General features: G+C 45.4%; 1 protein-coding gene and 1 long non-coding RNA gene across 2 annotated transcripts in view; both read left to right on the top strand.

The window, feature by feature from the left end:
* Positions 1-26,850, top strand: part of cabp7b (calcium binding protein 7b) — a 98,639-nt gene that overhangs the window by 47,350 nt on the left and 24,439 nt on the right. The window lies entirely within an intron of this gene.
* Positions 8,528-26,380, top strand: LOC117529922. The gene is made up of 4 exons (XR_004566145.1): positions 8,528-8,659; positions 16,151-16,155; positions 20,455-20,458; positions 26,370-26,380. It is a non-coding gene; the product is annotated as an uncharacterized LOC117529922 (long non-coding RNA).

Here is a 26,850-nt window from a genome sequence, read left to right as displayed (position 1 = left end):
TTATTTTTTTTCCCCAATCTGGTCACCCACACCCAACATCTTCACCAAGTGTTACAGACATTACTGCAAAATGGGCTGTTTGTCAAAGCTAAGAAAGTGAATTCCATAAATCCATGGTCTCTTTTTGGGTTTTGTAATTTCCACAGGGGATGATGGATCCCACAAAGGTGGCAGCAGTTCAAGAGTGGGTGGTTCCTGCTTCTCGTAAGGAGGTGCAACGCTTTCTAGGTTTCGCTCATTTCTATTGTAAATTTATTTGGGTTTCAGTACGCTTGCAGCTCCCCTTCACACGGTCACCTTGTCCCTCTGCCCATTTGCCTGCACACCGGAGTGTGACGAGGCATTCAGAGTCCTAAAAAAGCTTTACCCGCAGCCCCCGTGCTGCTCCTCCCTGACCCCGCACGGCAGTTCATCGTGGAAGACGATGCCTCCAATGTAGGAGTGGGTGCCGTTCTGTCCCAGAGGAATTCCTCTGATAACAGGTTGCACCCGTGTGCCTTTTTGTCAAAGAAACTGCCCCAGCAGAACATAATTATGGCATCAGCAACCGCGAGCTGTTTGCTGTAAAGTGGCTTTGGAGGAGTGGCGGCACTGGCTGGAGGGGGCACAATTCCAGTTCATAGTCGACACTCATCACAAAGACCTTGAATACCTCCGCAGTGCCAAACATCTCAACTCCCGCAAGGCCCGATGGGCAATATTTTTTAGTCGTTTTAATTTCAGTCTGTCCTACCGCCCAGGCACTAAAAATGGTAAACCTGATGCTTTATCTTGGTTGGGGGACCCGGTAGACGCGCCCATTGTTTTGGGAACAATTTTGCCGGCCTCATGTTTTGTGTCCGCCCTAACCTGATACATTGAGTCCAAAATCAATTGGCAGTCGGAGATCCGCCAGGCCCTGCTGGGTGTCCACAGGGAAAACTTTTTGTTCCTCCTATCCCTCAGGAGTGAAATGATCCGCTGGTGTCATGACTGCTGGATGTTCTGCCATCCCAGAATTAAGAAGACTTTGTAATAGTACAGCAAAAATTTTGGTGGCCAGGACTAGTTAAGGATGTCACTGAATATGTATACGCTTGCCAGGTATGTGCTATGTATAGTCCTCTATCCGCCTACCAGCGGGCCCTTGTTGCTGTTATCTGTCCCGACTCGCCCATGGTCTCATATTGCAATGGATTTGGTGACCGGCTTTCCACCCTCTAAGGGACACACTGTTGTTTTGACTGTGGTAGATCGCCTCTCAAAGATGGTTCATTTCATTCCTCTGGGTAAATTACCGACAGCTCGGGAAACTGCTGTGGTCATGTTAAACCAGGTTTTTAAACTACACGGTCTGCCTCAGGATATAGTCTCTGACCATTTGTATCCCATTTCTGGCAAGAGTTTTGCCCTCTCCTCGGGGTCTCATTGAGCTTAACCTCAGGTTACCATCCACAGGTCAATGGGCAGGCGGAACGGATAAATCAAGAATTAGAGAAAGGCCTCCAGTTGCTTGCATCACACACCCCGCATCCTGGTCAGAACAACTTCCTTGGATCGAACTTGCCCATACTGTTGTGTGGGCCGCTGAAGAGGAGGTACTGCTGGCCCACCACCACCAGAGGGCACCCTGCCTGGAGTGCGGGCTCCAGGCACCAGAGGGCGCTGCCACCTCACAGGAGCAGCCGACAGCTGTCACCTACGACAGCTGTTACCAATCATCTGATCCGCAGCGGTATATCTGCAAGACGTCATCTCCACTTCTTTGCCGAGATATCGCTCTACCAAGGAGGTAACGTTCTCAGCTGACTGTGTTGACTTTCTGACAGGAATAACTGTTGCTTGTGTGTGTTGGACAGCAGATATTCTGTTTCTTTTTTCGACGAGAGGTGGAGGTGGTTTTCCCACCATACGTGTTGCTGGGTGCACACGCACCCACATCTAACTGTTTTTGTTCCTTGCCAGCAGTACCAGATCCGACAAGCGGAGGCAGTGGCCACCTGGGTGTTCGGGACTTGGCGGCTCCAGTATTCCCGGGGTTCGGTGGAGGAGGAAATCGTGTGGTTCCGGTTCTGACTACTTGTCTACAATTGTAATTCGCCGTGTTGGTTGTGCTTCTTCACAACAGTAAAGTGTTGTTATTTGACTTCCTCCATTGTCCGTTCATTTGCGCCCCTGTTGTGGGTCCGTGTTCCTACACTTTCACAACAGGATATCTCGGCCAACGTCATGGACCCCGAGGGGCGTCAACCGGCTGTTGAACAGCCAATGGAAGAACAGGGCGCACAGGCGTCTGCAGGAGGAATGATCGGTGAGTTGCAGCGAATCCTCACCGCCTTTACGGCTCGGTTGGATCTAATGACCGAGCAGAACGTCCTCCTTAACCGCAGGGTGGAGGCTCTCGCCGCTCAGGTGGAAGCGCGCCCTCAGGGCGCTGCTGCGGCTCTCCCTCCTGTCGATCCTGTGCGCAACATTGACATTCCACAGGTCGTTCAACGACCCCTCCCACCTTCCCCTGAAGCATACATAAGCCCTCCAGAGCCGTACGGGGGTTGTGTGGAGACGTGCGCGGACTTTCTTATGCAGTGTTCGCTCATCTTCGCACAACGTCCCGTCATGTACGCGACTGATGCTAGCAAGATAGCTTATGTTATAAACTCTGCTTCGCGGTGAGGCACGCGCTTGGGCTACAGCGCTCTGGGAGCAAAATTCACGGCTCCTTCAGACATATGATGGGTTTGTGAGGGAGTTCAGAACAGTGTTCGATCACCCAAATAGAGGAGAGACCACTTCAGCCGTGCTGCTGTCAATGAGACAGGGGCGCCGGAGCGCAGCTGCTTATGCAGTCGACTTCCGCATCGCGGCGGCGAGGTCCGGCTGGAATAGCACTGCCCTCCGTGCCGCCTTCGTAAACGGACTGTCGTTGGTCCTGAAGGAGCACCTGGTGGCTAAGGACGAACCGCGGGATTTAGACGGGCTTATTGATCTGGTTATATGATTAGACAATCGGTTAGAAGAACGCCGTCGGGAACGAGACGAAGGGCGTGGCCGGGCACGCGCCGTCCCTCTCCCTTCCGGTTCCAACCGAGCTCCGCCCTCCCCACGCTCCACGGCCTCTACGCTCCGTGTGGTTACAGCTCCCCCTGCTGATGAAGCTATGGACACGAGCAGGGCCACATTTAGACCACCGGATAGACAGAGGAAGCTGGTCCGCGGAGCGTGCTTTGTTTGTGGCTCGATAGAGCATCAAGTGAGGGACTGCCCCGAGCGGTTAAACACCAACGCCCGCCCCTAGAAACTGGGCTAGGGGTGGGCCAAGACATTCACGTGGGACACACCCATATTGCCACACGACTCCCGGTTACAATCCTTTATGAGGATTTAACCCTTCAGGCCCCAGCACTGGTGGACACGGGCTCTGAAGGGAATTTGCTAGACAGCAAATGGGCCAGGGAGGCAGGGCTCCCTCTGGTGGCACTTACTTCACCTGTGCAAGTACGGGCACTAGATGGCTCCCTACTCCCTTTAATCACACATAAGACACCTCCAGTAAATCTGGTGGTGTCAGGGAACCACCGGGAGGAGATCGAGTTTTTTGTGACTCCTGCCACCTCCCGCGTGATTCTAGGGTTCCCCTGGATGTTAAAACACAATCCCCGGATCGATTGGCCGTCCAGGGTAGTGGTTCAGTGGAGCGAGACCTGCCATCGGGTATGTTTAGGTTCCTTGGTTCCTCCCGGTTCCCAGGCTAAGGAGGAGGTCAGAGTCCCGCCCAATCTCGGGACAGTGCCGGTGGAGTACCATGACCTTGTGGACGTGTTCAGCAAGGATCTGGCGCTCACCCTTCCCCCGCACCGCCCGTACGATTGTGCCATTGATTTGGTTCCAGGCGTTGAGTTCCCGTCCAGCAGGCTGTACAACCTCTCATGACCTGAGCGCGAATCAATGGAGACCTACATCCGGGACTCTCTAGCTGCCGGGTTGATCCGGAATTCCACCTCCCCGATGGGTGCAGGTTTCTTTTTTGTGGGGAAAAAGGATGGCGGACTACGTCCATGCATTGATTACAGGGGGCTGAACGAAATCACGGTTCGTAACCGATACCCATTGCCCTTGTTGGATTCAGTGTTCACGCCCCTGCATGGAGCCCAAATGTTCACTAAGCTGGATCTTAGAAATGCGTATCACCTGGTTCGGATCCGGAAGGGAGACGAGTGGAAGACGGCATTTAACACCCCCTTATATCACTTTGAGTACCTGGTCATGCCGTTCGGTCTTACAAACGCCCCCGCGATGTTCCAAGCATTGGTTAATGATGTCTTGTGGGATTTCCTGCACCGATTCGTCTTCGTATATCTGGATGATATACTCATCTTTTCTCCGGATCCTGAGACTCATGCCCGGCATGTACGTCAGGTCCTGCAGCGGTTGTTGGAGAACCGGCTGTTTGTGAAGGGCGAGAAGTGCGAGTTCCACCGCACTTCTTTGTCCTTCCTGGGGTTTATCATCTCCCCTAACTCCGTCGCTCCTGATCCGGCCAAGGTCGCGGCGGTGAGAGACTGGCCCCAACCCACCAGCCGTAGGAAGCTGCAACAGTTCCTCGGCTTTGCTAATTTCTACAGGAGGTTCATTAAGGGCTACAGTCAGGTAGTTAGCCCCCTGACAGCCCTGACCTCACCAAAAGTCCCCTTCACCTGGTCGGATCGTTGCGATGCCGCGTTCAAGGAGTTGAAACGGCGCTTCTCGTCTGCACCCGTTCTGGTGCAGCCCGATCCTAGTCGCCAGTTAGTGGTTGAAGTGGACGCCTCGGACTCAGGGATAGGAGCTGTGCTTTCCCAGAGCGGGAAGACCGATAAGGTCCTTCACCCATGTGCCTATTTTTCCCGCAGGTTGACCCCGGCCGAACGGAACTATGACGTCGGCAATCGAGAACTCCTTGCGGTGAAAGAGGCTCTTGAAGAGTGGAGACATCTGTTGGAGGGAACGTCCGTGCCATTCACGGTTTTCACTGACCACCGGAACCTGGAGTATATCAGGACCGCCAAGCGGCTGAACCCCAGGCAAGCCCGCTGGTCACTGTTCTTCGGCCGTTTTGACTTCCGGATCACCTACCGTCCCGGGACCAAAAACCAGAGATCAGATGCCTTGTCCCAGGTACATGAAGATGAAGTCAAAGCAGAGTTGTCGGATCCACCGGAACCCATCATCCCGGAGTCCACTATCGTGGCCACCCTCACCTGGGACGTAGAGAGAACCGTCCGGGAGGCCCTGGCATGAAGCCCGGACCCCGGAACTGGGCTGAAGAACAGACTCTATGTCCCACCAGAGGCTAGGGCTGCAGTCCTGGACTTCTGTCACGGCTCCAAGCTCTCCTGTCATCCAGGTGTGCGAAGAACCATGGCAGTTGTCCGGCAGCGCTTCTGGTGGGCGTCCCTAGAGGCCGACATCCGGGATTATATCCAGGCCTGCACCACCTGCGCCAGGGGCAAGGCTGATCATTGCAGGGCTTCGGGACTGCTCCAGCCGCTACCCGTGCCTCATCACCCCTGGTCCCACATCGGCCTGGATTTTGTCACGGGCCTCCCACCGTCCCAGGGCAACACCACCATCCTCACGATAGTGGACCGATTCTCCAAGGCGGCCCACTTCGTGGCCCTCCCGAAGCTCCCAACTGCCCAGGAGACAGCGGACCTCCTGGTCCACCACGTCGTCCGGCTGCATGGGATTCCAACAGACATCGTCTCCGATCGCGGTCCCCAGTTCTCCTCACAAGTCTGGAGGAGCTTCTGCCGGGAACTGGGGGCCACGGTGAGTCTCTCATCCGGGTATCATCCCCAGACCAACGGGCAAGCAGAACGGGCCAATCAGGAGGTGGAACAGGCCCTGCGTTGCGTGACGGCCGCGCACCCGGCGGCCTGGAGTACCCATTTGGCCTGGATCGAGTATGCCCATAACAGCCAGGTGTCGTCAGCCACCGGCCTCTCCCCTTTTGAGGTGTGTCTGGGGTACCAGCCTCCTTTGTTTCCGGTGGTTGAGGGAGAGGTCGGTGTGCCCTCGGTCCAGGCCCACCTGCGGAAGTGCCGTCGGATGTGGCGTGCCGCCCGTTCTGCTTTGCTGAGGGCCTGGATGAGGACAAAAGCCCATGCAGACCGTCGGCGAACCCCGGCCCCTACGTATCGGCCAGGGCAGGAAGTGTGGTTGTCAACAAAGGACATTCCCCTCCAAGTGGTCTCCCCTAAACTGCAGGATCGGTACATCGGTCCATTTAAAATCCTCAAGGTCATCAGTCCAGCCGCGGTGAGGCTTCAGCTTCCGGCCTCACTGCGGATCCATCCCGTTTTTCATGTGTCCCGGATTAAGCCACATCACACCTCACCCCTCTGTACTCCGGGTCCGGCACCACCTCCTGCCTGGATCATCGATGGCGAGCCGACTTGGACTGTGCGCCGGCTCTTGGATGTCCGAAGGATGGGCCGGGGCTTCCAGTATTTGGTGGACTGGGAGGGGTACGGCCCCGAAGAACGCTCCTGGGTGAAGAGGAGCTTCATCCTGGACCCGGCCCTCCTGGCCGATTTCTACCGCCGCCACCCGGACAAGCCTGGTCGGGCGCCAGGAGGCGCCCGATGGGGGGGGGTCCTGTTGTGTGGGCCGCTGAAGAGGAGGTACTGCTGAGGGCACCCTGCCTGGAGTGCGGGCTCCAGGCACCAGAGGGCGCTGCCACCTCACAGGAGCAGCCGGGGTGACAGCTGTCACCTACGACAGCTGTTACCAATCATCTGATCCGCAGCGGTATATCTGCAAGACGTCATCTCCACTTCTTTGCCGAGATATCGCTCTACCAAGGAGGTAACGTTCTCAGCTGACTGTGTTGACTTTCTGACAGGAATATCTGTTGCTTGTGTGTGTTGGACAGCAGATATTCTGTTTCTTTTTTCGACGAGAGGTGGAGGTGGTTTTCCCACCATACGTGTTGCTGGGTGCACACGCACCCACATCTAACTGTTTTTGTTCCTCGCCAGCAGTACCAGATCTGACAAGCGGAGGCAGTGGCCACCTGGGTGTTCGGGACTTGGCGGCTCCAGTATTCCCGGGGTTCGGTGGCGGAGGAAATCGTGTGGTTCCGGTTCTGCTTTGGACGGACGTCTCTTATCTTCGAGCCTGCCCACGTGACACATTTTTTGTGAATTGACTACTTGTCTACAATTGTAATTCGCCGTGTTGGTTGTGCTTCTTCACAACAGTAAAGTGTTGTTATTTGACTTCCTCCATTGTCCGTTCATTTGCGCCCCTGTTGTGGGTCCGTGTTCCTACACTTTCACAACACATACCAGTTTACCCTCAAATTCCACCGGTTATTCCCCATTTCATGTGGTTTTTGGTCACCAGCCTAAACTTTTTCCTCAGTTGATCTCAACTCCCCGGTTCCCTCAGCTCTCAGTCTGATTCTTCGTTGCCGATGAAACTGGGAGCGGGCACGGAACATTTTGTCACCTTCAATGATGACTTATAAGGCGGTCGCTGACCGTAGGAGGACCGCTGCCCCGTCCTACATCCCCGGGCAGAAAGTATGGCTCTTGACACGCCACTTGACTCTTAGGGGAGTACCCAGGAAATTGGCTCCCAGGTTTGTTGTGATTTGGTGCTATATAAATGAAATATATTGAATAAATTAAAATTGACCTTCGACATTTTGGTCATGTGGCACGTTTCTCTGTGCATGTTCCAGCACGTAGATGTCTGAGTGTTGACGGCCCAGGTGGCTGGAGAAGGCCATGGGGACCCCCATGTTTCACCTGGTTGTGGCAGATAGAGGGTTACCTTCAACACGTGGGGATAGACTGGTTGTCTGAATGGGTGGTTCCTATCCAGGACGCAAGCAACTTCCGTGGTGTTGTGGACACAGCAAAGTGCAGCACCATTGCGTGCTCTCAGAATTAACAATTTTTGTAACTTTGTTAGTGTTGAAGAGAAAAACCAGAGTTAAATCTGGAAATTATGCCACTTGCATAATTTCAGATCATTAATGACCTCAGTCTGTCAGACTGTCACAGGTCAGTGTTTTTAAATTCATAACTGGATACAGTGACACAACAACTGCTCATTACAGTTCATTGTAATCAATTACTGTCCCCAAATGTTTTATCAGTATTTTGATATTTATTCCAAGATTATATTATGATGTGTTTGAATGTTTGCATGTTTAACATGCCTCCTGAAAAATAGCATAAAAAACGTATTTACCTCATTTTACGTTGTAATAACAAATAAAATAAATATGATTCCAAATGTTTACCATGAAAGTACACACAGTTTATTGACAAAAAATGTGATTTACAAATTAAAAAGCATTTTAATAAAAATAATTAAAAAATCAATAACAATTAAATGTTTATGTTAGTGTGACTGACAGGACAGACAATCAGGGGGACAGAATTTTTATCACCATCATTGGGTTCAGGCCAAAAATAAGGGTAGATTTTCTGAGTGAAGGAGCAGCCAGTAAAGGAGTAAAGAAGATCTGCAACATCAACATCATAAAATGAGATCAGACCCTCCTCATAATCCACAAACACCCCGACCTTCTCAGGCTGAGACCTCACAGAGAGACGGACTGGAGGGACACAGCAAGCTTTGTACTCATTTTCACTTCTCAACCATATGGTTCAGTAACCATCCTGAGGTCTTGATGTGATTTTTCCTTTCCTGTTGACGGACTCTCTGGCCACTCCTAAAGTCCACTTAGTCTTCCCTTTAACCTGAAATTCAGGTCTGGGCTCTGGCTGGGCCACTCAAGGACACTCACAGAATTGTCCTGAAGCCACTTCTTTGATATCTTGGCTGTGTCTTCAGGGTCATTGTCCTGCTGAAAGATGAACCGTCACCCCAGTCTGAGGTCAAGAGCGCTCTGGAGCAAGTTTTCATCCAGGATGTCTCTGTACATTGCTGCATTCATCTTTCCCTCAATCCTGACTAGTCTCCCAGTTCCTGCCACTGACAAACATCCCCACAGCATGATGCTGCCACCACTCAACCTGGCCTCATGGCAAGTCGTGATTCAGCAGCACGAAATATACATTAATCTATTGGTTTGTGATATGGTGAGGAAAAGCGCCTCATTTTTAGCGCGGCAGCACAAATTCATTCTAATTCATTCCGTGATGGCTGCATGAAATTAAAAGTGAAGCGGGGGGTCGGGTGGTTAGGTGATGGTTAAGGTTAGGGTTGGGGGTAGGAGTAGGGTTAGGAATAGTGAGTTAAAAAAAACCCTGTCACAAAAATTTGACTCATTTCAGGAGCATGAAAAAAAAACGTGAGACTGGGCTGTCTGATCACCTCCCTGACTAAGACCCTTTTCCCCGATCACTCAGTTTAGACGAGCGACCAGCTCTAGGAAGAGTCCTGGTGGATCCAAACTTCTTCAATTTACAACTGATGGAGGCCACTGTGCTCACTGGGACCTTCAAAGCAGCAGAAATGTTTCTGTACCCTTCCCCAGATTTGTACTCCAATTAATCTGCAGAAACATCTCAAGGATGATCAGTGGAAACAGGATGCATCTGAGCTTGATTCTGAGCTTCAAAGCAAAGGCTGTGAATAAGTATGTATACTCAACAAAAATATAAACGCAACACTTTTGGTTTTGCTCCCATTTTGTATGTGATGAACTCAAAGATCTAAAACTTTTTCCACATACACAATATCACCATTTCCCTCAAATATTGTTCACAAACCAGTCTAAATCTGTGATAGTGAGCACTTCTCCTTTGCTGAGATAATCCATCCCACCTCACAGGTGTGCCATATCAAGATGCTGATTAGACACCATGATTAGTGCACAGGTGTGCCTTAGACTGTCCACAATAAAAGGCCACTCTGAAAGGTGCAGTTTTGTTTTATTGGGGGGGGGATACCAGTCAGTATCTGGTGTGACCACCATTTGCCTCATGCAGTGCAACACATCTCCTTCGCATCATCCGTGAAGAGAACACCTCTCCAATGTGCCAAACGCCAGCGAATGTGAGCATTTGCCCACTCAAGTCGGTTACGACGACGAACTGGAGTCAGGTCGAGACCCCGATGAGGACGACGAGCATGCAGATGAGCTTCCCTGAGACGTTTCTGACAGTTTGTGCAGAAATTCTTTGGTTATGCAAACCGATTGTTTCAGCAGCTGTCCGAGTGGCTGGTCTCAGACGATCTTGGAGGTGAAAATGCTGGATGTGGAGGTCCTGGGCTGGTGTGGTTACACGTGGTCTGCGGTTGTGAGGCTGGTTGGATGTACTGCCAAATTCTCTGAAACACCTTTGGAGACGGCTTATGGTAGAGAAATGAACATTCAATACACGAGCAACAGCTCTGGTTGACATTCCTGCTGTCAGCATGCCAATTGCACGCTCCCTCAAATCTTGCGACATCTGTGGCATTGTGCTGTGTGATAAAACTGCACCTTTCAGAGTGGCCTTTTATTGTGGACAGTCTAAGGCACACCTGTGCACTAATCATGGTGTCTAATCAGCATCTTGGTATGGCACACCTGTGAGGTGGGATGGATTATCTCAACAAAGGAGAAGTGCTCACTATCACAGATTTAGACTGGTTTGTGAACAATATTTGAGAGAAATGGTGATATTGTGTATGTGGAAAAAGTTTTAGATCTTTGAGTTCATCTCATACAAAATGGGAGCAAAACCAAAAGTGTTGCGTTTATATTTTTGTTGAGTGTGATTCCTTAGGGGTTTTGTTGTTGTTGTTGGTTTTTAATAAATTTGCAAAAATCTCAAGAAAACTTTTTCACATTGTCCTTATGGGGTATTTTGTGTAGAATGTTTAGGGAAAAAAAATACATTTAATCCATTTTGGAATAAGGCTGTAACATAAAAAAAGTGAAGCGCAGTTTTGGGATGATGTAGATGTAATGAACAAATCCTTCATGTCGCCACCTGTAGGTTTTCAGAAGATCGCTTTTGAAGTTCAAATAGGGCTAGTCTCAGTGTCTCCTTTTTAGCAGTGCTTAACTCCTCCTATCTCCCAACCAACTCATAAATGGATAAAGAGTTGGAGCATAACACTACATAATACATCACACTAAAATTTCAATTAATGTAAATAGTGAAGCAATGACTTCTTTGGTGGTCCGTTACTCCGATTAACTGTTCAGCAAGCCATCTCATGAAATATTTGAAATTACATGCTCAGAAAGTACAACCAGTGTTGCCACAGTTACTTTGAAAAAGTAATCCAATTACTGATTACTGATTACTCCTTGAAAAAGTAACTTAGTTACTTTACTGATTACTCAATTGGAAAAGTAACTAAGTTAGATTACTAGTTACTTTTTTAGTTACTTTTCCCAGCTGCCGACAACAACCCTCTGCCACCTCAACATGACAATGATACCTGTTTTGCCAAAACTCACTTTATAGTCACCTTTTCTTAACTTCAATGAAAATAAATACTTGTTTTATAAAAAGTAAAATAAAGACGTCTTTCTTGACCTCATATTTAACTGTTGACAGCACTGTAACAGTAAAACTTGCCATTTCTAACCTACATTGTTTATAAATGTAACTATTGAATTCTTTCTAACATTTAAATTCTCTCTAAACATTTTACTTGTCCAAATTATTATTATAACTAGTATTAGTAGTTGTAGTAAACAAAAAAGGCTTCAGAACTGGACCTTTAATCTAGGGGTGTTTTGGGGGGGGGGGGCATATCCTTGCCCCACGCCCCCATTCAATCTGGATTCGCCCCTCCTTTGGCGTCTGAGCACAAAGAATGGATGACATTTATTTATGCAGAAAACAGGACCAGATTTACAGGTAAGAAAGTTTTATTGCGTTTTCACATCATGTGGTCCTCAGAAAGAGAGTTTAGGTGCATTTGAGTGGAAAATAGTGTTAGTTGTTGACGCGTCGTGGAGGATCAGCTGTTTTTAGCAGCAGATACGGAGCGGCTCAGCTCAGAATTCTAAATAAAGGAGAAAAAAAGCATAAAAATGTCTTTGTAAATCTCAGTGCAGGTGTGCTGTTATCACTGTGCTTTAAGAGGTGAGGACAAGTTGTAGCTGCTGTAGAAAACTGCAAATGAAAAGCTCACAGCTCGTTTAAAGTGGGCAGTTCAGTTGAACCCCGACCTCCTGCCCACGGACCAAGTTTAATGCTGCTATTGACCCACAATGCAAAAATAATAGTAACGCACAGTGACTTGGAGAAGTAACTTTAATCTGATTACTGATTTGGAAAGATTAACGCGTTAGATTACTCGTTACTAAAAAAAGTGGTCAGATTAGAGTAACGCGTTACCGGCATCACTGAGTACAACCAATTGTCATGACCGGAGTAAAACGCTATAAAGACCAAATCCTGTTTTTGTACCAGGCTCTAAACATGTTTTTTTGTTCTGAAAAGCTGGAGAATTTAAAATGGGCCTCTATGGGGGGTGACTCACTTTTAGAGCGAGTATCAAGTGGCCATTCAAGGAACTGCAGGATTTGCCACTTGCGTGTTGGCTTCATTTATCAAGACCAGAGGTTGGGGCTTGATCAAGACCTGTTTTGTCCATCTGTTTTTCAGATTATAGTTTGTCAAGATGAAACAATTTTTACATGATTATATCTTTTCAGTGTGGGAGCCACGTGATTCATTGTGCTTGATTCTAGAGTGGAAGGTTCCTAGTTCAAGACCATCCCTGCCCATTCTCCATGTAATGTGGAGTTGCATCAGGACGGGCATCTGGCATAAAACCTGTGCCAAATCAACATGCAGAGGCACCTAATTTCTGCTGCAATGACCCTGAGTGAAACAAGGTAGAACTCGAAGGGACTTACTATATCCTTTCAATATGGGTTCGTCTGATGGTCAGTGTTGTAAAGTGAAAGGTTTTACGCTGATTGCAAATAAATTCATGGTTATATAATAACAGACATTTTACAATGTCTGTAAAACATTGTGTCCTTCTGACTAAGACCTTTGCTTCCCTGAACTATGATTTTCAGAAGGTTTTACAGTCCAATGCATGAGCTCACAGAGATGAAGCAATAGTCAATGGATTATGAATTGATCAATATAATGTTTAAAGCTTTTCCTTATTTTTGCAGCATATTTGCTTTTGTAATCACAATTTTAGCGTGTACATTGTCCTCAGACTAATAACTGTAAGAGGTTCACTTTGCAGCTCCTTTGTCACTGTGACTAAGCTTAATTTTAATTTGTAAATCTTCCTTTATAATGTTGTTCTGCATCAGGTGACGGCTGTAAAAGTCTAACAATCCCTCACTCCCTCTAAAGTTCAGTTCACTTATCTCTGACAATATGATAGCAGCATACTGCATATCAGCAGAGTTCCTTTGTTCAGTTAATCATTTCTTATTATTACCCCCTTAAGACTTTTTCCAGTGAATACTGGTGTTCATCAGGGATGTGTTCTGGGTCCTACACAGTTCAGTGCTTGCATGGACTGGGTGCTGGGTAGGATTAAGAAAACCTGCAGTTTGGGTGCTTTGTTGGTTTGGAAAAGGTTGACTGACTTTGACTTAATGGAAGATGTTGTGATGTTTGTGGAAATACCAATATAAGACTGAGATGGGCTAAACCTTTTGTGCGTGTGTGTTTCGTAGGTCTGCATGTCGACAGACAAACACATTCTCCCTTGCACGCACACCTACGATCAACTTAGAGTTACCAATCCACCTAACCTGCATGTCATTGGATGTGGGACGAAACTGGAGCATCCAGAGGAAACCTACGCGAACACGGGGTGAATACGCAAACTCCACAAACAAAAGGCCCCACATGGGAAGCGATCGCAGAATCTTCTTGCTGCAACAGTGCTGACCACTACACCACTGTGTCACCCTTAATTTCTTTCATATTGATAGAAATATTTAATCTGTTCATTGATCATTCTCACCTGGGACATCATAAAAATCTGATGGGGATAACAGTCAAAACCCTGTCTACCCTCTGTCACTTGGAGAGTGTAATAATGGAGTTGGCCTGTCCAAGTATGATTATTTGAATAATCTCTCTGTTAAATTTCTTGAAACTTGGATGAGCCATGGGTCACTGGCAAAGACATAATGCATTTGATTCTGGTACAGATCCAAATTCACAGTGGGACTTTGGGGATACTGTTGGGTGTTTGTGTTATTGTCTCATTAAAAGTTTGGACCTTATTTTATCGATGATGAATATGAATGTCATGAATATGAGTCAGGCTGCTCCCAGTGAATTTGCCATTAAAAGACCACAAGCTGAGACAAACTGTATTTACTGGTGCTTTAAGCAATACAGGATAAAACTGTTAGGTTTCAGATGTAATGATGTGTAAGTAAGCATCCAGCTGTGACTTGTCCAGCCTGCTACGAATCAGCTCTTCACCTGCAGTAACCATCATGACATTGCAGAGGACACATTAAGAGATTCAACACAGCAGGAGGTAGATGAAGAATCCTCCAAACTCCACAAGAACCAAAGAGAATAACAGAGTGCCACCAGTCTCCAAAGTTTCCTAAAGGGGATGAACCTTGATGTGCACTATTTGTGACAGCTTTCCTCTGAGAACAGTCACCACATCAAGGGGGCTATACATAAATCTGTTTTCATGTACTTTTTTATAGGTTACTGTAATACACATTTTAAAACTTGACAAGTTCGTTTAAATTAAACCGTTTGACGAAACCAGTTCAATTAAACTGTCTGAGTTCAGTAACACATATGATTCAAACATCAGTCATTTTTATAAAGTAAAATAAACTGAGTTGTCTGCAGGTACCCTAGAAAATCCATTGAGTAAGTGAATGAATGAATGAGTCCAGCCAGTAAAACCATCCATTCAAAACCAATAAATGGCAATAGCTTTTAACTCACTAAAATAAAAGGCCATTTAATGATGACAACCCTGTTTATTTATTTATATATATATATATATATATATATATATATATATATATATATATATATATATATATATATATATATATATATATATATATATATCCCCATCATCCATCCATTTTATTCCGCTTTATCCGGACTCTGGTCGCGGGGGCAGCAGCTCAAGCAAAGCCACCCAGACCTCCCGATCCACACACACCTCCCTCAGCTCCTCCGGGGGAACCCCAAGCATTCCCAAGCCAGACGAGAGACGTAATCCCTCGAGCATGTCCTGGGTCTTCCCCGGGGCCTCCTCCCAGTGGGACGTGCCCGGAACACCTCTCCAGCAAGGCGTCCAGGGGGCATCCGGAAAAGATGCCCGAGCCACATCAACTGACTCCTTTCAACATGGAGGAGCAGCGGCTCGACTCCGAGCTCCTCCTGAGTGACAATATATATATATATATATATATATATATATATATATACATATATATATATATATATATATATATATATATATATATATATATATACATATATATATATATATATATATATATATATATATATATATATATATATACATATATATATATACAAGGGCTGTCAATAAAGTATAGGTCCTTTTTATTTTTTTCAAAAACTATATGGATTTCATTCATATGTTTTTACGTCAGACATGCTTGAACCCTCGTGCGCATGCGTGAGTTTTTCCACGCCTGTCGGTGACGTCATTCGTCTGTGAGCACTCCTTGTGGGAGGAGTCGTCCAGCCCCTCGTCGGAATTCCTTTGTCTGAGAAGTTGCTGAGAGACTGGCGCGTTGTTTGATCAAAATTTTTTCTAAACCTGTGAGACACATCGAAGTGGACACGGTTCGAAAAATTAAGATGGTTTTCAGTGAAAATTTTAACGGCTGATGAGAGATTTTGAGGTGATTCTGTCGCTTTTAAGGACTTCCCACGGTGTGAGACGTCGCGCAGCGCTCTCAGCCGCCGTCGACAGCCTGTTTCAAGCTGAAAACCTCCACATTTCAGGCTCTATTGATCCAGGACGTCGTGAGAGAACAGAGAAGTTTCAGAAGAAGTCGGTTTCAGCATTTTATCCGGATATTCCACTGTTAAAGGAGATTTTTTTAATGAAAGACGTGCGGACGGGTCCGTGCGTCGGGACGCAGCTGACGCGGTGCGGCGGCACAGGAAAAACACCTCCGTGTTGATAACCATTTGTAAAATCCAGGTGGCTTTTGATGGCTTTCAGTGGAGTGAGTATATGAGAAATTGTTTAACAGCAGGACATGTTCCAACTTGTCCTTAAGGCTTCCAACGGAGGTGTTTTTCCTGTGGCGGAGCGTCGCGGCGGCTGCATCCCGACGCGCGGACCCGTCCGCACGTCTTTCATTACAAAAATCTCCTTTAACAGTGGAATATCCGGATAAAATGCTGAAACCGACTTCTTCTGAAACTTCTCTGTTCTCTCACGACGTCCTGGATCAATAGAGCCTGAAATGTGGAGGTTTTCAGCTTGAACAGGCTGACGACGGCGCCTGAGAGCACTGCGCGACGTCTCGCACCGTGGGAAGTCCTTAAAGCGACAGAATCACCTCAAAATCTCTCATCAGCCGTTAAAATTTTCACTGAAAACCAGCTTAATTTTTCGAACCGTGTCCACTTCGATGTGTCTCACAGGTTTAGAAAAAATTTTGATCAAACAACGCGCCAGTCTCTCAGCAACTTCTCAGACAAAGGAATTCCGACGAGGGGCTGGACGACTCCTCCCACAAGGAGTGCTCACAGGCGAATGACGTCACCGACAGGCGTGGGAAATCTCACGCATGCGCACGAGGGTTCAAGCATGTCTGACGTAAAAACATATGAATGAAATCCATATAGTTTTTGAAAAAAATAAAAAGGACCTATACTTTATTGACAGACCTCGTATATATTGTGTGTGTTATATAAGATGTCTTGTTTTTCTTTTTTGTGGTGTACAGTAACTCTGCGGGAGCACCCCCCCCCCCAATTTTGTTGTACCCTCCTGTACAATGACAATAAAGACTATTCTGTTCTATTCTAATCTGGTGCTAATGCTAACTTATAAATTAATTAATCCTAAAATTTCTCACAATGCAAATACTGAAGCACCGACTTCTTTAATTGTTCATTAGTCCAATTAACAACACAACAAGACATATAAAGTGAGATATGTGTAATAAAATGTTCACAAAGGATAAACATTGAGTACACAACGGCTAGCAGCCTCTATTAGCATGGCACATCTGTCACTCAGAGCGATCATAGCCCTAATTAGTGACAATTTTATGGCTTAAAATATATTAGACTGCTGAGTCATTAAAAAAATCACTGAACGCCAATATTAGCTACAGAGACCAAAACCGTTTTTGTTTTTTTAAACCAGGTTGTAAACATGTTTATTATTTTATTAAAAAAATATTAGCCAGAGAGAAGAAATGGTTTGAGAGAGGGGTCAAGGAGGCATTCTTTGTGAAACGTTTGAAACCCAGCCTTAACCGGGGAGGGGGTCTGAGACACACTTTATCCCCTGTTTACAATGGGGTACTCAGGTCAAAGGAGTTTCAGTCTTTTGTTCATGGTAATGAGTCATTCACGTCATCAAGGGAGCCATCAGAAAGGCATCCATCCCATCATTAGAGGGACAGCTGTCCTGTCATTAGGTGTGCTAACCAGAGCACAATAGTTGCTAATTAGAGCTATTGTTTAGTCACTAGCCTATAGCAGTCGGCCTCTCGGTAGGAGGGGTCTGGTTAGATTTAAAACTCCAGCTTTTGTTGGCTTCTGTTTTATTCTTCTCTACAAGAGTCAGACAGAAGTCAGATTTCCAGAGCAAGAATTTTAGCTGAGGAAGCTTCTGCGATTTGAAGCGAAACGTCCTTGCGTCAAGCAACCCAGTCCAGTCAAAGAGTCAAGCTTCTCTACTGTAAAGCTGGAAATTTGAACACAGGCTTCTGTGGAGGGTGACTACGTTTGGAGCCAACCTCAAGTGGCCATTCAAGGAACTGCAACATTTGGAACTTCAAAGTTGGCTTCATTCATCAGCACTAAAGTTTGGGGCTTTTCCACACTTTACAATTATTATTAACAGACGGCTCTTATGTTCCCTGTGACTCTCTGACTTAGATGAGTATAAAAGTGCTTTGTGCATCCTGTCAGCTTTGAAAAAAAACATGAATTCCTAATAGAACAGGACACGTGTGTAACCTTATTATATATGCTCTCCTTGAATGCAGATATTGTATCTGTTTATGCTTTATCCATACTTAAAAAAGAAAAGACTACGTTTTTACAGATAATTGGTTAAAGCACATGACTATGCACCAGGTGATGAATCAGAGTGTTTTATTAAATAAGGATCTCTCCCGGGTGGCTGCATCAGTAATAATAATGATCGTGCCCGTGGCATCCTTTCTCCTGATAATGAAAGAGGAATCATATTAACCAGAGGCTACAAAGATCAAAAGGCTACACAGTTGAGATAGCCTGTTTGGCAGCACATAAATAAAACAACAGCCAATTGAAATTCTTCTGTAAAAGCTGTGAAAACAACACTAAATTGTACAGAACCTGCTAAAACCCATTTATCTTGGGATACATGCAAATGCTGACAGGATATGAACCCCAAGAGACGCATGTGACAGACTACCAGGGGTATTATGGGTATTTATTTTTATCTTCTCCATCTCCGTTGAGGAGGTGATTTCACATTTTCTGTGTCTGTCTGACTGACTGACCTTTTCAAATCATGATAACTAATGAGTAGCTCCAAATGTCCTCATTATATCAAACAGACACCAGTAGCATTTTCAGCAGGTTCAGAAAGGAAGAAGTGAGGTTTTTACACAATTTAATACTTGTTTGGAGTATTTTGTTGGTATGACAGGCAGCAGTGGCATCGTTTATCCATCCAGGATCTACGGCTGGATGGATGATGGAAACTGGAGAGCGCTCCGAGAGCAAATACCTCTGCCAACACGTCACACATGTTTCTGTAACTGCTCGAGATAAACTGTAGCAGGATTACACAAACACTACAAAACATATTGTTGAAAGGGTGGGATATGAGCCAAAGAAGAAGTCATTAACTTTGAGGAGTGGAACCAGTTAAAGGGGCAGATCCAGGATTTTTTTTTTGTTCACTCTCATTAATATTGTGAGATATGACATTTTTAAACATTTTCGTGAACCCCCCCCCCCTCCCCCCCTTAATTGGATCCACCCCAAACGTTAATGGTTTCTTCCTTGGCCCATACCCCACCTTTTCACCAGGTTTCCAGAAAATCAGTTTAGTATTTTTTGCATAATCCTGCAAACAGTCAGACAAACCGGTCTGAAAATAGTATCTCCTTGTTGGAGGCAATTAGGAGCAGGTGTGGTTAAACGTAGTTGTAGTTTGGTTGGCACCTGTTGCACAACTCTGCACCCCCCCCCCCCCCAAAAAAAATGGCTCATTGGTTGAACTCAATTCAATTATGTGTAGGATTTCCATCTAATAAATAAATACATGTCGTCCCAACTATATAAAGCACATCTGTGCAGGACAATGTAATTTAATTTAGTTGGGACTACATATGAAGAGTTCAGGTGCAAAACGCCGTAAACACCACGCCCACGGAAAAATTAGATAACCATTGCAAGTGAAAGCTTACTGATGCTCGTATCCGATAACAAAATCAATTCTGCTGCAACACCCCATAAATCCTGTGGTAAATGCAAGTCAAGATGCGGTTTGTATGCAGAACCCCGTAAAAGCCATCCATGTTTGTGTACAAAACCACATAGTGAACAGCGCACCACTCACTGGCATGTATCTCGGTCACGTGACGAAACGATTGCGGCGCCCACGAGAGTTTCGCTGATGCTGCAGTTACACATAACGACGGCACGTCACTAATGCCACGAAGTATAAATTCTTGGCTGCTGATCACGAATGCAATGATTTAAGGCAGATGCGTCAGGTGTCCTCAGGAACTGCTGCAACCTGTTACCACGTAACAGCACATCGTTAAGTTGTGTCACGTTGTGAACGAGGCGAACTGTCTCCACACACACACACACCCATATTCATCCATCTGCCGATGAACAATTCAGATCACTCCAGTTTGCTCATTTAAATCCACACCAGAAGAGCTTTGTGACTGCATGCTTAGTTGGGCTCTATGCCATGGAGTGGCGCAGAGAGGAGGAGGAAACAGAGAGAGCCAGATGTGTGACTTCACGCGGCTCTCGTCTCACTCATTTTCCCCAAACATCAGGCGCAGCAGCAGGTGGAACACCTGCAGGAGCGCGCTGAGGAGCATTGCAACGAAGCTTTTAGCCAGCTTAGCGTCTCTGTCCAAGCGTACATTAAAGTGATGGACTTACTGAGTTTTACAAACAAACTGAAGGTGGAGATACCAGGTTTTGCAGCCAAATCTATTAAAGGTTGCTAATTAACACATTTCTGAATAAAGGTTGATTTTTGAGATTCTGCTATTTTGTTCAGTGCACCATAACCATTTCATAACAAGAAAGAATGATTCATGGAGACAACTTCCAAGTAAATATCCTTATTTAAAACAAGAGTGGTCTGGTGGAGATACAGGGTTTTCCACCTGAACTCTTAATATATTTATTAGATGGAATATAATCCAATAAATCAGTTTTTTGAATGTATCACTCAAACAAATGACTCATTGGCTGAACTCAGTTCAGTTATGTGCAGGATTTCCATCTAATAAATATATGTAGCCTCAACTCAAATAAAATACATCCATGCAAGATAATGTAATTTAATTTAGTTGGGACTACATATATTTACACTCAACAAAAATATAAACGCAACACTTTTGGTTTTGCTCCCATTTTGAATGAGATGAACTCAAAGATCTAAAACTTTTTCCACATACACAATATCACCATTTCCCTCAAACATTGCTCACAAAACAGTCTAAATCTGTGATAGTGAGCACTTCTCCTTTGCTGAGATAATCCATCCCACCTCACAGGTGTGCCATATCAAGATGCTGATTAGGCACCATGATTAGTGCACAGGTGTGCCTTAGACTGCCCACAATAAAAGGCCACTCTGAAAGGTGCAGTTTTGTTTTATTGGGGGGGGATACCAGTCAGTATCTGGTGTGACCACCATTTGCCTCATGCAGTGCAACACATCTCCTTCGCATAGAGTTGATCAGGTTGTCAATTGTGGCCTGTGGAATGTTGGTCCACTCCTCTTCAATGGCTGTGCGAAGTTGCTGGATATTGGCAGGAACTGGTACACGCTGTCGTATACGCCGGTCCAGAGCATCCCAAACATGCTCAATGGGTGACATGTCCGGTGAGTATGCCAGCCATGCAAGAACTGGGACATTTTCAGCTTCCAAGAATTGTGTACAGATCCTTGCAACATGGGGCCGTGCATTATCCTGCTGCAACATGAGGTGATGTTCTTGGATGTATGGCACAACAATGGGCCTCAGGATCTCGTCACGGTATCTCTGTGCATTCAAAATGCCATCAATAAAATGCACCTGTGTTCTTCATCCATAACAGACGCCTGCCCATACCATAACCCCACCGCCACCATGGGCCACTCGATCCACAACATTGACATCAGAAAACCGCTCACCAACACGACGCCACACACGCTGTCTGCCATCTGCCCTGAACAGTGTGAACCGGGATTCAACCGTGAAGAGAACACCTCTCCAACGTGCCAAATGCCAGCGAACGTGAGCATTTGCCCACTCAAGTCGGTTACGACGACGAACTGGAGTCAGGTCGAGACCCCGATTAGGACGACGAGCATGCAGATGAGCTTCCCTGAGACGGTTTCTGACAGTTTGTGCAGAAATTCTTTGGTTATGCAAACCGATTGTTTCAGCAGCTGTCCGAGCGCCTGGTCTCAGACGATCTTGGAGGTGAACATGCTGGATGTGGAGGTGCTGGGCTGGTGTGGTTACACGTGGTCTGCGGTTGTGAGGCTGGTTGGATGTACTGCCAAATTCTCTGAAACGCCTTTGGAGACGGCTTATGGTAGAGAAATGAACATTCAATACACGAGCAACAGCTCTGGTTGACATTCCTGCTGTCAGCATGCCAATTGCACGCTCCCTCAAATCTTGCGACATCTGTGGCATTGTGCTGTGTGATAAAACTGCACCTTTCAGAGTGGCCTTTTATTGTGGGCAGTCTAAGGCACACCTGTGCACTAATCATGGTGTCTAATCAGCATCTTGATATGGCACACCTGTGAGGTGGGATGGATTATCTCAGCAAAGGAGAAGTGCTCACTGTCACAGATTTAGACTGGTTTGTGAACAATATTTGAGGGAAATGGTGATATTGTGTTTGTGGAAAAAGTTTTAGATCTTTGAGTTCATCTCATACAAAATGGGAGCAAAACCAAAAGTGTTGCGTTTATATTTTTGTTGAGTGTATTAGATGGAATCCAATCCAGTGAGTCAGTTTTTTGAGTGCTTGTTGGAAGGATTAATTGTATCATCACATACATGATGGAAATTAGGAACAAATGTGACTGAAGTTGTGTGATCTTTTGTTGTGTTCTTTCATTTTCTCAGAGCAGGTGGGTCAGCGGATAAGTAGCTTTACTACCAATATGTAGACATGTGTTCAATTTCTGATCAAGTTACCTGTCTCTAATTTGCATTGTCTCAGCTTTCCCATCTGTAAATGGGTATTGGTGATGGCCGAGGAAGTAACCAAAGAGAACCACTTCATGCTCTGTGTGCTTCTTACCCTGTGTGCTGCTATACAATGCTGCTGGACCCTCAATTTCCCTGAGGGAGTCCTCCCAAGGGATCACTAAATTTATATCTAATCTAATCTAAACTAATGCTACAGAATCCAGAGCATCAGCACCAATGGGCCTCAGGGTCTATATAGGCCTTCCTCTTTCAAAGGTCTGGTGTCTACCAAGGCCACTGCTGCTTATTTCTATCATGTATGTGAGAATAAGATTATTCACAACCAGAAACCCAGACATGCTCAACAGGTGACAGAAGCAAAACCAAATTATTTATACATTTATTTTGATTGATCTGATACATCAGTTAGTTTGTACCCATATGGTCTTTTAATTCAATAGCATTTATTGTTGTTGAGAAAATGTTAACAAGCTGGAGGGGATGGATTAATTCACTCACTCACTGGATTTTATGGATTATATGCATGACTAGGCTTTTCCGAACTCTAGGAATATCTGTAGGGGTACACAGTAGAGCACAAACATCCATCAAGGTACAACAGATTTTTCAGCCATACTGACCCTGACAGCAGACACATAGTTAAGAATACACCAGAACCAAATTCAGATCCAGGATGTATGAACTGCAGTTCAATGTGTGCCCTTCTTGCTTTTTATTTACTCTCACACTTTTTTCTATTACTTCTACGGAGTGAGTTGGATTTGATGGATTTTATGCATGATTTATGACTTGTAATTGAAATAGTGGGTTTTCTTGAGGCAGAATTTGCACTGAACAGTGTGGTGGATGGGAAGTGCAATGTTGTGGTTAGAGGTCCGGATGGGACCGGACCGTTACATATGATGGACTCAAACGCTAGGGAGCAAGAACTAAAACAGGTTGTGAATGAAAGGAGCTTTATTTACAATAATAAATACAGTTGTATACAAAAGTTTGGGCACCCCTGATAATTTTCATATTTTCCTTTATAAATCATTGGTTGTCTGGATCAGAAATTTCAGTTAAATATATCATATATCAGATGAACACACTGATATTTGAGAAGTGAAATGAAGTTTCTAGTATTTACAGAAAGTGTGCAATAATTATTTAAACAAAATTAGGCAGGTGCATAAATTTGGGCACCCTTGTCATTTTATTGATTTGAATACATTTAGCACTATTTATTGGAACACAAAATTGGTTTGGTAAGCTCATGGACCCTTGACCTCCTTACACAGGTGAATCCAATCATAAGAAAGGGTATTTAAGGTGGCCATTTGCAAACATTCCTCTCTTTGCATCTCTTCTAATGAGTGGCAACATGGGAGCCTCTAAACAACTCTCAAAGGACCTGAAAACAAAGACTGTTCAACATCATGGTTTAGGGGAAGGATAAAAAAAGCTATCTCAGAGATTAAAGCTGTCAGTTTCCACTGTGAGGAACATAGTCAGGAAATGGAAGACCGCAGGCACAGTACTAGTTAAGGACTGAAGTGGCAGGCCAAGAAAAAACTCAGATAAGCTGAAGCGACGGATGGTACATCTTTCAACAAGACAACGACCCTAAACACTGCTCAAAATCTACTAAGTTGATAAGCTGTTATTTCTGCAAAAGGAAGATCTACTAAATATTGATGTATTTTTTCTGTTGGGGTGCCAAATTTATGCACCTACCTAATTTTGTTTACAGAATTATTACACACTTTCTGTACATCCTATAAACTTTATTTCACTTCTCAAATATCACTGTGTTTGTCTGCTATATGATATATTTAACTGAAATTGCTGATCCAAACAACCAATGATTTATAAAGGAAAATCATGTAAATCCCCAGGGGTGCCCAAACGTTTACATACAACTGTAACTGAGGTGCTGAGCTGGAGGAAGCCTGCTTAGCTGAGACTGGGCCCACGTATAGTGGTGGAAGTTCGAGAGCCACAGTGCACACAGGGCCAGACTTGGGAGTCTGAGAGTGAGCTGGACTTCTGGAGTATATGGAGCTGGAACCGGGGCCAGGTGGGATGCAGAGAGCCAAGGAACCAGGAGGACGGAGGAGAACAGAGGTGAGTGATTGCACTCACACTGGAAGCCCTCAACACAACAGTTCACTGTAGGCTTAAGGCAGGAACGTTCACAGTTCATGAATTGTCCTCAGAAGTCAGCTGCTGTACATCTTGTGACGCAGTTTAAATTAAGCTGGACTTGACTTTAGAAACGGCTTGGAAAGTTCTGAGTGGTTCTGCATCAGAGCTCATACAGTTCTTGGAAAACAGTTCTTGGAATTAGTTCTTGGAAACAGTTCTTGGTACTATTTCTTGGAAACAGTTCTTGAATACAGTTCTTGGAAACAGTTCTTGGTCATGCACAGTCACAAACAGGAGCAGCATGAGCAATTGTCTAGACATGGCCGTGTGATATACTGGCAGCCTGTCAAGGGTGTATTCCCCACCCAGTCTCACGAGTTTTTTCCGTGCTCCCGTCACAAAATGAATCAAATGTTTGTGACTTTTTTAATCTTACTATTACAAACCCTCGCCCTACCCTTACCCTAACCATAACCTAACCCTAATCCTTCCCCTAACCCTAACCATAACCCCCCAGACCCCCCACCTCCCGCATCACTTTTACTTTCATGCATGCCATGGCCCTTTTTAACCTTGTGTGTAGTTTGTCTGTTTTTCCCCCAGATGGCACACTGCAGAGCCAAGGAACACATGCTGTTCATCACTGCCACACATCTGACGTGCATGAGTGACTCATCAGCAGCGGGTTACTTAAACCCAGGCTTTCAGCTGATTCACTGCCGGATTCTTTGTGGTTTTCCATGTCATGAAGCCAGTTCTTGGAAACAGTTCTTATTCAAGCACAGTCACTGCCAGGAACAGTGTGAGAGCGGGATCTCACAGAACATGAAGGAACTTAAATGAAGCATGGCAGAGCTACGCGCTCTGTAGCTGACAGCCGGAGAGATCCACAGTGACATGATGCAGATAGTCGTGGAGCCAGGAGCATATGCGACATGGAAGCCATGCAGGAGAGTGTCTGGAAGCACCAGAGAAACCAACGAGCTTTAATACGGGAATTACAGTTGGCCAGGTTACCTTGAAATGAGCTGCGGAAAGCTCCGACGTCTAAGTGCATGGAAGCACCAGAAAAGACGAGGTCAAGGTCATAGAATCTCATGCAGGATACAATGCAAGAATCTGGCTTCATGGCATGGAAAACCACCAAGAATCCGGCAGTGAATCAACGGAAAGCCTGGGTTTAAGTAACCTGCCACTGATGAGCCGCTCATGCTCAGGTGTGTGGCGGTGATGAGCAGCAGGTGTTCCTTGGCTCTACAGTGCACCATCTGGGGGAAAAAACAGACAAACTACACACAAGGTTAAAAAAGGGCAAAGGACCAGGGTAGGCCATGACATTGTAGTCATCACGGAATGTATTAGACTAAATTTGTGCTCCCATTATGAAAATTTTGCACTTTTCGTGACAATATCACAAACCAACAGATTAATGTATATTTCGTGATGCTGAATCACGACATGCCATGAGATACGGTAGTGCATTCTACCTCTCGCCCAGTGAATTCTGGGATAGGCACCACCACCCCCGGGATACAAAACTAATGAACTAATTTGTTTTTTTTTTTATTTTAATAAATTTTCAAAAAAAAAAAAATGTTTTTCATGTTGTCATTATGGGGTGTTGTGAGTAGAATTTTGAGGGAGACAAATGAATTTACTCCATTTTGGAAAAAGGTTGTAACATAACAAAATGTGGAAAAAGTGAAGTATTTTCAATTTTCAATTTATTTTCATTTATATAGCGCCAAATCACAACAGAGTTGCCTCAAAGCGCTTCACACAAGTAAGGTCTAACCTTACCAACCCCCAAAGCAACAGTGGTAAGGAAAAACTCCCTCTGAGGAAGAAACCTCAAGCAGACCAGACTCAAAGGGGTGACCCTCTGCTTGGGCCATGCTACAAACATAAATTACAGAACAATTCACAGAACAATTCACGGATGAATATACAAGAAACGCTATTGGCGCACAGGACAGGAGGATCGCCAACACAAATACAACTCCCATCTCTGGATGGAGCTGCACCTTAAACAGAGAGAAAAAACAGAATCAGGCATCAGAAAGACAAAAAATACTGTATAATTTGTCAGCATTAAACAACAAGAAAAATAGAGAAGTACTAAAGTGATTGCAGGCCACTAGCCCTAAACTTCACTAAAAGACCCAGAATTTAGGTAAAGTTGA

This window comes from Thalassophryne amazonica, chromosome 17 (genome assembly GCF_902500255.1).
Source record: "Thalassophryne amazonica chromosome 17, fThaAma1.1, whole genome shotgun sequence".
NCBI lineage: Eukaryota > Metazoa > Chordata > Actinopteri > Batrachoidiformes > Batrachoididae > Thalassophryne > Thalassophryne amazonica.
This window is presented reverse-complemented; position numbering and strand designations above follow the sequence as displayed.